This window comes from Octodon degus, unplaced genomic scaffold (assembly GCF_000260255.1).
Source record: "Octodon degus isolate 3935 unplaced genomic scaffold, OctDeg1.0 scaffold00199, whole genome shotgun sequence".
Classification (NCBI taxonomy): Eukaryota; Metazoa; Chordata; class Mammalia; order Rodentia; family Octodontidae; genus Octodon; species Octodon degus.
In genome coordinates this window covers 1604626-1617563 of record NW_004524775.1, presented here as the reverse complement: position 1 = coordinate 1617563, position 12938 = coordinate 1604626, and the positions used below count along the sequence as shown (strand labels likewise).

At 45.4% G+C, this 12938-nt stretch overlaps 1 protein-coding gene across 1 annotated transcript in view; it reads right to left on the bottom strand.

Moving 5' to 3' along the window:
• The window catches only part of Gabrg3 (gamma-aminobutyric acid type A receptor gamma3 subunit), a 646975-nt gene that overhangs the window by 567115 nt on the left and 66922 nt on the right, over window positions 1-12938 (bottom strand). The gene's annotated exons all lie outside the window — the stretch shown is intronic.

Below are 12938 nucleotides of genomic sequence, written 5' to 3'. Positions count from 1 at the left end.
CCTCATTTCAACTCTGAGGGCATAGCGTTTATGTAATCAGAAGCTGCGGTAGCCAACATTCCACATTATATATTGAACCGGCACACTTAGCTTTTAAGAAAGCCAGTTCATCCTTCCTTGGCAGACACGAGCAGTACCAGTGACCAAGCAGACCACAGGCCTGAAAGGTGATGCTCCCTGAGAGGAGGACGTGCCCCTCATCACCACTCAAGGACCGACAGAAGACGGGCCAGAGCCACTTCAGAACACTCCTGCCCAGGAGAAATACAAACAGCACCTACAGTCGCTATGGAAAGGGAATCGCCTCTGCAATCGTGTCAAGGGAGCCACTGTCAGAGTCGCAAAGTGACTGGTCATTTGTAGACGGATGGCAATCTGCTGCTGGAACCACAAGTTGCATCTTGAGCTTCCATCTCTTGTGTGCTTGGGCGCTCACTCATCTAAAACAGGCAGTGATTCTCACTCTTCCAAAGACGAAAACCCTGATCGTGACCAGCGCCAACTCCTCCAACCCGTGTCAGAAGAGCTAAGCCGTGTCAGCACTTCTGTGCAGTTTGGAAAAGACCCCGACACAGTTCCGAGCACTGTGCGCCTCGCACCTGAGCCTCACAGAAGCAGCACTCTTCCATTAAACTAAGCTTCTGTGAAGCTCAAGCTCTTTATCCAGCATCTTCCTTCAGCTTCGATGCATTTAACAGGCCCTGCAAACCTGTGCCGGTGCCACACAGGAGGCTTTGCGAAGCCCACCAAGTAAGAACGTGCTTTGCAAGAACCTTTACACGAAGCTCTGCAGCACGTATTGGACTTCTGGGTGCTAGAGATCCTAATATTAAAGTAAAAGAACCTGCAGGCGTAAAGCCTTAGCTACCGAAAGTGAAAAGTACAAAAAGCATTAAGTACAACACCGGCCTTAAGAGACAGGAGTTGAAAGTACACACACACACACACACACACACACACACACGTGCAGGAGATGTTCTTTCAGGTGGAAGGATGCAGATGCCTTGGAAGCACTCAGGAAATGACCTCACAGTGGTACCTGGGAGGCAGGCAGGCCATGGCTTATGGTTTATAACACACAGGTTCAACACTCAGCACCCGGCCAAGTTCGTCCCGTGTAAAACCAGACCACAAACATTCAGTTACTGATTTTTAAAAAATGTCACAGTTCCACAAAAAGATAACAAGGCATACAAAGAAACATGGAAAACAGCTTAATCCAATGAAGACATCAAATCTCCTACGCTGGGTCTACAGAAAGCGGGGCATGGAAGTTACCAGGCAAAAGCTCAAAGTAACTGTCATAAGGATTATCAGTTCCTTTTCAGAAAAGCACAAACAAGTCAATGAAATCAAGAAAGTTACAATATCAGGAAAGACAGCGAAACTAAGAAGTAAAAGCAAACAGAAATGTTGGAGTTACAGAATACAGTAACAAAATGGAAAAATTCACTAGAAGTAGATTTAATTAGGCAGAAGACTGGCAATGTCAGAAGTTGTTGACTTGATAACCCTCTACTATTATGGACTACCAGAGTATAGTGGATTATTTTGCTGAATTCACACACCTACAATATTTAAATGGTAATAGAATACCCATCTCTGACTAAACTAAACAAAAAAATGGGATATAAATGAAGGACCATTTTGTATCTCTATATACAAAATAGGATAGATATACAGCTACTTTCTCTTACTTCAATGAGAAGAAAACTTTGAACTAATAGTGTTTGGACCGGATATCATGTCTGCATCTTGTACTATGAATAACTACTACAAAGACAACAATATGCAATGTATTAATCATTGTAACTGTTCTACTAACCTGTTTTGAAACTGTTTCATTGCTATTTATTTCTCAGTAAAATTAATAAAGATTAGGTACTAGAAAGAATCAACAAATTCAAAGATAGCACTTTCAAATCACCACTACAAGGAGCTAAAGGAAGATGGAGTGAACCCAGAGACAACAGTCTAAGGGACCTAAAGGACACTGTCAGAAGAACAGCACATAACTATGAGAGCTTCAGAGGAGGAAGAAAAGGAGAAAGGCCCTGAGAGCTTACGTGAAGAAACCACTCCTGGCTGAAAACGAGCTCACCTACTTACGTGAGGGCAGAAATGAGCACGCTCAGTCTGGAAGTTAAAAAAAACCTGCACATAAGGTCCCGCTAGAGAAGCTTAAGAGACATACCATAAGCGAACTGTACAACGTCACAAAGAAAAGCGTGAAAGGTGAGAGAGAAAAGGATCTGCTCTGCACCAAGGGCTCCTTCCGGCTCGTCGGCAAGCTGCGCAGCAGGAACTCTGCAGACTGGAGCAGAGCCGGACGGCACATTCAACTCACTGAAAGGAAAACTGCTGACCAGGTACGCTACACCCAGGAAAACGCATCCTTCAGAAAGTAGCAGGGATCCACAGGTACACAAACACTAGTGGGCTTCACCACTGCGTATATGACACAGTATGCTGAACAGGATACTCCAAACTGAAGCAACATGAGGCTGAACAGCAACACGACGCCAAAGGACAATGTAAAACTCTTTCAAGATCAGTATAGAGATAAACGTTGAAGACTGTAATGCCAAAATACAGGCACACAAATCATCTTTAAATTAAATATAAAATTTAAAATACAAAAGCTCAAAAATTATTAAGTTATGTTGACATACAAAGAGACCATCTGTATCATCAATAACACGATGTAGGGAATATTTTTATACAAATTATGATCTCATACGCAACTGAACTCAGATTAAAGTTTTAGGCTTTCTATAAACCCAATGAAAATCACCGAGAATATCTGGAAAGTAACAGAGGATCGTAAGAAGCAAAGAATCGACAACATCCTAAGCAACGAACAGAGGCAGCCAAATGGACTGGACGGAATTTTGTAGCGTCTCCCTGTCACAACCACCAAAGAAAGCAGCAAGCTAAGCAGCATCCATCAACACATGAATGGAAAATCAAACGTGGTGCAGTCATGCAGCACAACAGCATTCAGCCTTTACAAATAAAAGCTTGCTGCACACAGTGGGACAGACACCGAGGACACACGCCCAGCGAGATGCGCCAACCAGCGGCCAGAGGCAACACAACCACAGTCACTTTCAAGCATCTGAAGCACACAAAACCTACAGCTGGAAGGCCCTGTGATTCTAATACAACTGACTAAACCTAGCTGGTGCAAGACATTTTATTTTTCACGGAAATATTTTAAGTCTTTTTATATTATAATCTAATTTTATAATTTGCCAGTATTAAATTATTAAAATTATTATTAAATTATTTGATGGGTTTAGCCATCTTTGCCTTCTAAAAGCCTCATCCTGTAGCTGGCATCCTAAGTGTCCCCAAGGCCCATGTGTTTAAAGTCTGGGTCCCCGGCTAGGCACTGCTGGGGGCTGGAAACTCCAAGGGTGGGGCCGAATCGGTGGGTGTCCTCGCCTCATGACTGTGGGCTCCGGGTCTCCTCCTCTCTCTCTTGCTGCGCTCACCCATGAAGTGAGCAGTTCTGCTCCACTACCACTCCCCCACTGGAGCACCTGACCCAGAGCTAGACTCTCTAAAAGGAGGAACCAAAATAAAACTTTTCTAAGTTGACTACCTCAGGTATTTGTCATAGTAACAGAAAGCTGGTTAATGTACCTCTTTTCTAAAAGTGGTAAATCTCACACTTGCCTTCCTTCTTGCTAACCCTCATTCATTCATCATAATCCAGCAATGACCACGCAGCTGCCCAGAGGTCAGGAGTCGGGAAACAGAGCACGATCAGGAATGTCCCCGCTACTTCTGTACAGTGTAAGTCACAACAGGTGCAACAAATACTAAACGAGTTCAGGGAGCGATGGTATAAGGGAATAAAACCAGATGCTGAGTTTAGAAAGCGAGGGCAGTGCAGGGCCAGCCCCGCCCCCGGAGCATGCGAAGAAGGCAATGAAGACTGAGTGGGGGGTGCGTACCAGTCATCCCAGCATCTGGGAGGCTGAAAACAGGAGGGTCACTGCGAGTCTGCTCTGTGCATGGAGACCCTGCAGGCCCTGGTACTACATGCATAAAAAGAAGTGAGGGCAGTGTAGGCAGGAGATGAAGAGTGTATAAAAAGCCCACTTTCCTGTAGCCAGTCTACACTATACATTTGAAAGTTGTCTGTAACTGGTTTTGAAAAGGCATATGATTCAGTTATATCTATAAATTATGAAGATAACGTGTAATCTGACTCACAGAAAAAGATATTAGGATAAAAAATTTAAAGATATTATAGTCAAGAATGGATGAAAATATTAAGGTGCAGATGAAGTAATTCATCAAATTCTAAGAATAATAGCAACAAATAAAACCGTATCTACATGTATCAGAGTACTGGAAAAACCTTCAAAGGAGGCTGAAAAAGCACAGAGCATAAAAAAGGACAAAGGGCAAAACCAGAGTTGATGACTCATTAAGAAACAGAGGCCAAAAATGATGCAGTTTTTAAAATGTTGAAAAACTATGAGCCTGCAATTTTACACTCAAGAAAGTCCTTCGAAAACCAAGAAGGAACAAAAATCTTCAGAAAGAATGAAACCTGAGAGGCCTCATCTGTACCAGATCTCTACTATGAAAATGAAACGAGGAACGTCTCCACATCAGTAATAAGTCAGAGCACATGAAAGGGGAGGAGAGGACAAGAGGTGGGCTATGCAGGCATCAGCCACTACCTCCAAGAGTTTAATAAAAATTTGTCATAGACATATGTACTACAACAAGCTACTTTATTAGGGGAAAACAGGCAAGTTGGGTATGCTGCCTCAGAGAACCCGTAGTGCGTCACAGGGAAGAAAACAAGCAGGTCTGCGTGCACTTTGACAAACGCACACCTGATACCCTGCGCCAAAATTACACATGTCGTAAAGTTTAGTTTGCAGAGAAATGCCTTTTTGAACTAAGAATTAATAAAAATGTTAAGAAGCAGACAATCCAGTAAGTTAGAAAGCAAGAGCAGCTGTGGAATTCAAGCACGGAGCAAGAGGTGGTTCCTCTGATTTTTATTTGATACTTAGTATGCATGGAAGAGCCAGCAGGAAATATTCAGTCCTAGTTAATTTCCCTCGCTGCTGGGACAAAATATCTGACACCCAAAATTGAGGATCTAAAGGTTTTTTTAGCTCGCAATTTGCAGAGGTTTCAGTCCATAATCAGCTGGCTCCAAGGCAGGGTGGCCTGGCACAGGGGCAACAGTTCATGGCAGCCAAAGACAGCAACAGCAACAGGAGCAAAAAGGTGCAGCAGGCCTCTTTTCCTCCCTTATACTGTATGCAGGCTCCCTGCCCTAGGATGGGGGTAGCGCCCACACCTCCAATCCCAGCACTTGATCAGGAGCCAATCACAAATTCTCAGTTCAGCCACCTCCAAAAAGTCCAACCCCATGACCACCTGAGGCTACGAACCATAACATATGCTTAAGAAATAATTTATTACTGTGACACACAGAGGTTTATTGGCAGAATAAAAAGTTTGGACTTCATGTTACAAGGAAGGTCTAGTGTCACAAGTGATTTTATCCAGACTGTGGCAACAATGAAAAACTGTCAGGAGGAGATGTGTCAATTACCAGACCAGCTGCAACCTCCCGTACATATGGAATTCAAGAACTTCATAGGCTAGTTATCCACCTCAAATTCTTGAAAGTAAAGTAAGCATGCATTATAGAATAATCTAGGCCAAAGCGCTAAATTTGAAGAGCACACATTAATACCTAGAGACAGTGATTAGGGCCATACAGGTTGATGTTGAAAGACCATTAGGAGAGACTGCCGGGTGACTTGAGAAAGGCTGGGATTAGAGTGGCAGGAGGTGCAAGCGAGCCATGAAGGAGTTCTTGGGAGACAAGCTATTTTCAGAGAGAAAATTGTGTTGTTATGAAGAAAGTGTGAGCAGTCTACTGAATGGCACAGAGAAAAAAACATTTTCTAAAGGGCTAAAGTGCTGGAGAAAGAGTAAATGTTATGTGCAGAACTTCAGAGTAAGAATCTCGGTGTTTAAGGGGCTTCCCTAAGTCATGGAAAAGTTTTGAAATGCTGGAGTGGGAACAGAATGGAGGCTAAGCTCTTTAAAACAGAGGGGATCCCATCTCTGTGACAAGAGATCTGAGACAGAACTGAGTTAACAGAGAAACGAAGATGGAAAACAGAGACAGAATGGGTGAAAGCAGGCAGAAAGCACCCTGGGATCACTCAAGGCCAGGATGCATGCTGGCCTGAATTCGCTCTAAGTCTGTTACTTTTCAAGACCTAAACTGATACTGCCCTTTATCTTCTCTTAAATTTAAGAATATCTAGAGGTATTATTTTGACACAATGAAACTACCTCAGCTTTTCTGGGTAAAGAAACTAAGCAAAATTTAAAAATGTCTGCAGTAATCAGCTGCTTACACTGACAGTGAAGTTGGGACCCTTCTCATTCGTGATGTCTGGATGTAACAGGAAGTCTTTCATGTCAAGGCATCAACAGTGAGAAGACAAGCTGTGGGCAGGTACGTGGGCGGGGGCTAAGGGGTCTGGTCCTACATGTGCACCCCATGTCGGCTAGATACCCAGCACATCAGTCCACAAGGAACGCAGCCACTTCAGCATGCCTCCTACAACTTACCTACGTGACATTCAGGATGCTGAGAAGTCGGCAGGAAGGTGCAGGACCCTCACCCTAAGAATGACGTGTACCTCCAGGGAAACGCTTCATTCTGCATGAGCGTGCACCCGTAACCACCAGTGCCGCATGCCCAATCGTCCCTGCCTTCCCTTTCTAAGCTGGCTCCAATTCTAACACATGACACCATACATCACAGTTTGTGTCTAGTTGTCCCCCAAAGCCTCATGCAGTCATGAGACAGGACTCTAGGTTTCGTGATTGATTCATGATCCAGTGCTGGGATTGTGGGCGTTAGTGCTGCTGCGCCTCCCTTTGTGCTCTTGCTCTTTGTGGCTTTCCACCTCCATGAGCTGCTGTTCTCTGACGTGTGCCGCTCTGCCTTGGAGCCAGCCGAGTACGGACTGAAAGCTCCACAAACTGTGAGCTAAGTAAACCTTTCCTTCCTTGATTCTGGGAGTCAGGTATTTTGTCCCAGCAATGAGAGAAAAGTAATTAAGACACCATGTTTGAAACACAGGCCTTTTTTTGTACCCATATTTGAACTCAGGACCTTGCACTTGCAAGGCAGGTGCTTGCAACACTGAGCTATGAGCCCAACAGAAACACTGGTCTTAAAAGATGCCTATCTTATCTGTATGGCCAATATTAACTAGTATTTACATTTATGACATGATGGTGATCTTAGCACTAGGCTCACTAAATAACGTCAGAAACAAACCAATGCATATGGAAGTTCAAATACGTACTTTATCTTCCCCTGTTCTTTGTTTATGTGGCTAGAGTTTTTGTGTGTTTATATGATTATATATGGAAATATGTATTGCCCCATTTATGCAAAGAGTACTAGTTTCTCGATATCTTACAAACAGTAGTATCTTTATATCTTCAAGTCTTTCATAGCATAGTAGTTCCATATAATTTACACATATACTACTTTAAATCATCTCTAGATAACTTATACTACATAAGATAGTCTAGGGGCTAGGTCCACATTTGCTATAAATACTGTTTAGCAAGTACTGATGTGAAAAATGTCTGCATTTGTTCATCAGAGAAGCAATTCTTTTCAAGTACCGTCAATCTATCATTGGTGAATCTAGGAATGCTGGACGCTCAGATGCAGAGGGCAAAAGGGTGTGCATATGTTCACACTAACTGAGCCCTAGCATTCTTTCAGTCTTCACAGTTCCTTGATAGAACACTAACAGTGTCATAGAACTAGTACATTCCGATAAAGGCACATGAGCACAAACCAGAGAGGAAAAGAGAAAAGACTTCAAAGGCCAACCCACCCTGCCTCCGGCAGCCCTGATGGACCATCTTATGAGGGCTGCTAGCAAGAGTCAGACTCTGCAGACCTGGGCAATTTGTGCCAACCTGGAGCAGCCCCACATTGGCCAGTGGGCGTTGGAGCAGAGCGGAGATGCCCACAGTGTGCAGAAGTAGCCTGTGGTGAAGGTGTCTTGTGTGGGCATCCCGGCTGCCTCACCTCGCCCCTCCTCCACTCCCACCTCTTCTTAGAGGACGTTCCACATGCCACGGGGCCATAGCTGCACTGAGAACAGGAACTGGTCCTAGACATTCCTCAGACCCAACTTTTGCTAGGTGGGGCTGAAAAGGCCAACTGTGACTCATGATGTCATCGGACGAGTGCTAGCCCTGAGCAACGATGCGGGGGTCAGCTCGGAGTGACCCCTGTGAGTCTGCAAGAGGCTGCTCTACTGGTGCATCCCCTGCATTGATACTACCGTCTTGCCTTTCCTTCCAATGTAAGAAAAACCTTCGTGCGCCTCTGCACATGGTTGGCAGGAAATGGTGAGAGGAGAATTAAAAAAGAAAAATGATAAAAGCTGCCACCACTCAACATTCAGGCAATCAGTAGGAAAATTTAACTAAACAACCAGATGAATTGTTTTATTTATAGAGACCACCAAGGCCTGCCAACACCAGCACAGCTGAATCCAGGCCACTGTATCCCGGATTTCACTTTGGATTGAACCTCTGAATGACAAGAACTCCAAAATTCTAATGCCATCTTTACAAAAGCAACTGTTCATTGTGATTTTGGAATTCAAATGAAGGGCATGAGTATATTCTTGGGGCAATAATAATGATTTACCTGCACGTGCAATCCAAGTTTTTGGAATATAGCACTATGAAAACCCACTATGGGAGCTACACACACATCCACACACCAACGACATATCCCATTTAGATTAAGCACACACAAATTTATAGTGACAGAGGGTTGATCAGTGGCAGCCAGAGGCGGAGCGAAGCAGAACAAGAGAAAGCGACTGCGGACGGACTTCCCTCCAGGGTCACACAGACACTGCAGAGTCGGACATTGGTGATGGCTGCCCAAATTTGGATTATAATAAAACTCTAAAGAATTGTATAATTTAAGAGAGTATATTTTGCAGTTAATTGAATTAAATCTCATTTTTTAAAAACACTTTGTCACTGTTGCCCAGCACTCCCATTTAGCCAGCAAGGGCACACGCAGACGCGAGCCCAGAGGGACGCGGCCACAGTGCCTTCCGACCGGCTGAAACTTACTCAAGTGCTTTCAACTCGGATTCTGGGGGCAACTTTTCTATTATTTTTAATGTACTTAAAACACAATTCTTCAGCTGAATTTCTTGTAAGTGGTTCCTATTCTGGGATTCTCTGAGGCTAATTTCAAGGCACTCACAGTGTCTCGTGTGGCAGCAGCTTTGCCATGTTTGGAGAGCGATACTTTTCATCACTTTCTAGAAAGGAAAGACGAACAGCGGACACAACTCCCTGAAAATCCTTCTCCAAGATATTTCTTTCTGAACATGTATCTCTAAAATAAAACCCCACAACACCGGTTTAGAAAGAGCTGATTACGATTTAGAAGGTCCAACAACGTCATCCCCTTTACCGCTGCTCCTGCGTATTATGCTCAAGCTCTTGAAGCAGAAGGGAAAATGCTGCCGGATTCCGGAGATGGTCACGCACTGCCAAACCTGCTGGAAGGAGGCAGCTTCTAGGGGAAGGTGACATTCTTTTTTTAATTCATTTTAATGAGAAAAAAAAAGACAAAATAGCACTGAGACAGTTTCAAAACAGGTTAGTAGGATAGTTACAATAATTAATACATTGCATATTGCCTGCACAGTCATTATTCAGAAGACAAGATGCAGATGTTTATTATGTTCTCTAAACCATATTAGTACAAATCTTTATTCTCAATGAACTAAGGGAAAGTAACTGTATATTTACCCCAACTCTCTTGTGTGCACACAAAGGTGCTGTACATGGTCCATTCATTGACCAAATCCAAATTAGGAAAAACCATGTTGGTAAACACACACTAGTCACACAACCAACAGCAGTCTACTTGATCCACATCAGCCATGTGACTTGGTTTAACAAAGGCTGCAGTAGAAGCAACACTGTATGACTTCTGAACAAGAAATGGGTCTCAGGGCTAGGGAGACAGCTCAGTGCCTAAGTGCTTGCCTGGCAAGCTCAAGGACTGAGGTTCGATCCCCAGTACCATATGCAATGATGGCCCTGGAACGCTGGCTGCTCCGTCCTGGCCACCAAACCAGAGTGTGGTGGTGCACGCCTATAATCCCAGCACTAGGGAGGCTGTGACAGGAGGATCACTACAAGTTAAGAGTGTCATGGCAAGAGCCTGAACCAAATATAGAAATAAAGAAATAAATTATTTTTTAAAAAATTTAAGAATTGAGTCTCACCCAAATTCACAGATACTGTGTAAACGAGTCCAGGTTAGCCACTTTGAAGAACAGAGAAATTGGAAGGGTTGGCCTGATAGCTCAGTGGACTAAAGCACCTGCTGAAGCAGAGCACCATGGCTGGGGTTCGATCTCCAGCGTGCCCTGCTGGCCCTATCCCCGAGGTGCAAAGAGACAGCAATGGAGACTGGGCATGGTGGTGTGCGCCTGTAATCCCAGTGCTTGGGATGCTGAAAACAAGAGAATCACTACAAGTCCAACCCACATAGTGAGACTCTATAGGCCCTGTATCCCCTGTACTAAACTCATTTAAAAAACAAACAGAACAGAGAAGTTGGAAGTCCCAGTGTTCGAGACTGTCAAATGCCTGATCTCCACTGAGTATCACTGCGCTGGGCAGCCTCCCACGGCTGGGACCACACAGTGTACGCCCACAACTCAGAGGAGGCAGCACCTGTCCCGGCTTCCAGTCCCACCCGCTGGCTCCTGGGTATGAACCTCAAGGCAGAAGGACATAGCAAGGTCAGACCACTCTGTGCACAGTGAGCAGGCGGCAGAGCAGGGCGACAGCCCCACAGAGGAAGGGCCAGGGGTCAGACACAGAACTCGGGCCACGCCTGCATGACCCGCCGCAGGTGGGCTTCCCTGGCCCCCAGATGGTGCCCGCGCCGAGCAGCTGACAGCAGAGCTCACCCACCAGAGTCACCAGGCAGGTGCTGATGGCGCTCTGTTTTTTCTTTAATTTCAACAGGGGAAGGAGGCTTGACTTGAGGTCCTCCAGGATCTGTACTAATCTCACGACATACCTGCGTGCACCTCAACAGCGCTGTCATCACACTCCGCAAAGGCCAGGACCCGTTCCTAACACAGTTAAGGACAGAGCCGAGTCCCACCACGGCTTTCAGGCCCGAGCCACGTACCTCCACGGTGCTTCCCGGAGCGCAGCCCCTCCCATGACTGCGCAGCACTGCTCCCCTCGCCCGCCCGCCCGCCCGCCCAGGCACACGCTCTGCCCCCGTTTCCCACGGAGGGAACTTGGCACACTGCCCACCGGCAACCCCAGGAAGTCAGGTCCAGCCTGAGACGGGCTCAGTCTGCGCCATCACGGCCCAGGAAGGTGCTAGCCCCGTCCGCATCACCGGGGATGGCCGCCTCTTCCTCAGCACCCCACTGCCTCCCGTGGCCTCCGCTAGAATTTCCCAGCATCCAGTGAGCAGGCGGCAGAGCAGCTAAGCTTCCTGCTGATCACAGAGAAGATCTGAATGCTTCAGGAGTCCAAGAAAAGCCCTAGATGTACAAATGCAAGAAGCATTTGCTCAAATAATCCTGCAACTATGTATCTACACAGATATGTTTCTCTTAGTGTCAGACATAAAAGTGCTTCAGAAAATGTTATGGAACAGATGTAGGCAAATGAAACTCCAAAAGAAACAATCAAATGCATTAAAAAAAGTTACACTCTGTGCATTCAAGTGAATAATTACTTCTAAGGAAAAAGAGTGACTCAATTTGACTGTAATACACAAGTCGTCTGCAGCATAAAGGGTCTGTGAGGTTACTCTCTTCTGCTCACTTCCTTTGGGAATACTGAGAGGTGGACTCTAAGTAGTATAAGCAGAACTAGTAAGTGTACATCCCTCTTCGCAACAACATCGTTTAGTATAGTGTTCCAGTGAAAATGAAAATGGCCAAAAAGATACATCTAAACTAAATGGTTGCTACCTATGCCAAGTGTCTATACGGAACCTAAGGTCTGCAAAAGTGAGCCTACAGAATATAAGTCTGCATTGTTGAGCTCTACTAGCAGGACGCCTACTTCTGCCCCTACCCTAGATGGAGTTACAGAAAGCAAACTGACTTCCACACGTGAAGCGATAAAGAAATGCAAGATATAGGAAATGATGGCTTCCAAGACACTCGATTGGACACAACCCTGGGCAGTGGAAGCAAGCAGAGGTAGCTTACCAAGCACCGCAGGTTTCTCGCCTGAGGCTCTCAGCAAGCCACCCAGAAAGAGCTTGGTTGAGTCCCTGGGCTGATGTGATGAAGCCTAGAGCCTGAAAAGCAGCTGGAAGATAAATAGTTCCAACCAAGCAGCAGCTCCTCAGGACACACGGCTCTAAACAGAAGCACTTCTGCCCCAGCAAACCGAGGAGACGTGTGACAGCAGGGCTGTAACAGTACACAGAGACCAAGCAGCAAGGCCCAGCTGCACGGGGAGCGGAACGTGCGGTCCCCGCGCTGTGACGGTAAACTCTAGAACCGCCGGCGACGGCTGAGCTAGGGGAAATTAACTAGTTGTGGGGACTAAAGATAACTCTTCACCAGCAGGTAGACTGCTAACCCCGCGGCAGGCAGACCATTAGCTGTGCTGGACAAGCACAAGGGCAAACTCCTGGAACGGATCCACTAGGGGTCGCATGCTTAGAAGCAACTTCTCAGAGCTGGTCAGGTAAGTTAAAAAAAAAAAAAAAAAAGGAAGAAAGAAAGAAAAAACAATAAAATAGAAAGCCAGAAAAGATAAGATAAATTCTGTGAGGAGGGAGAATTGATACCCAGAGTTCTTATGGCATTATT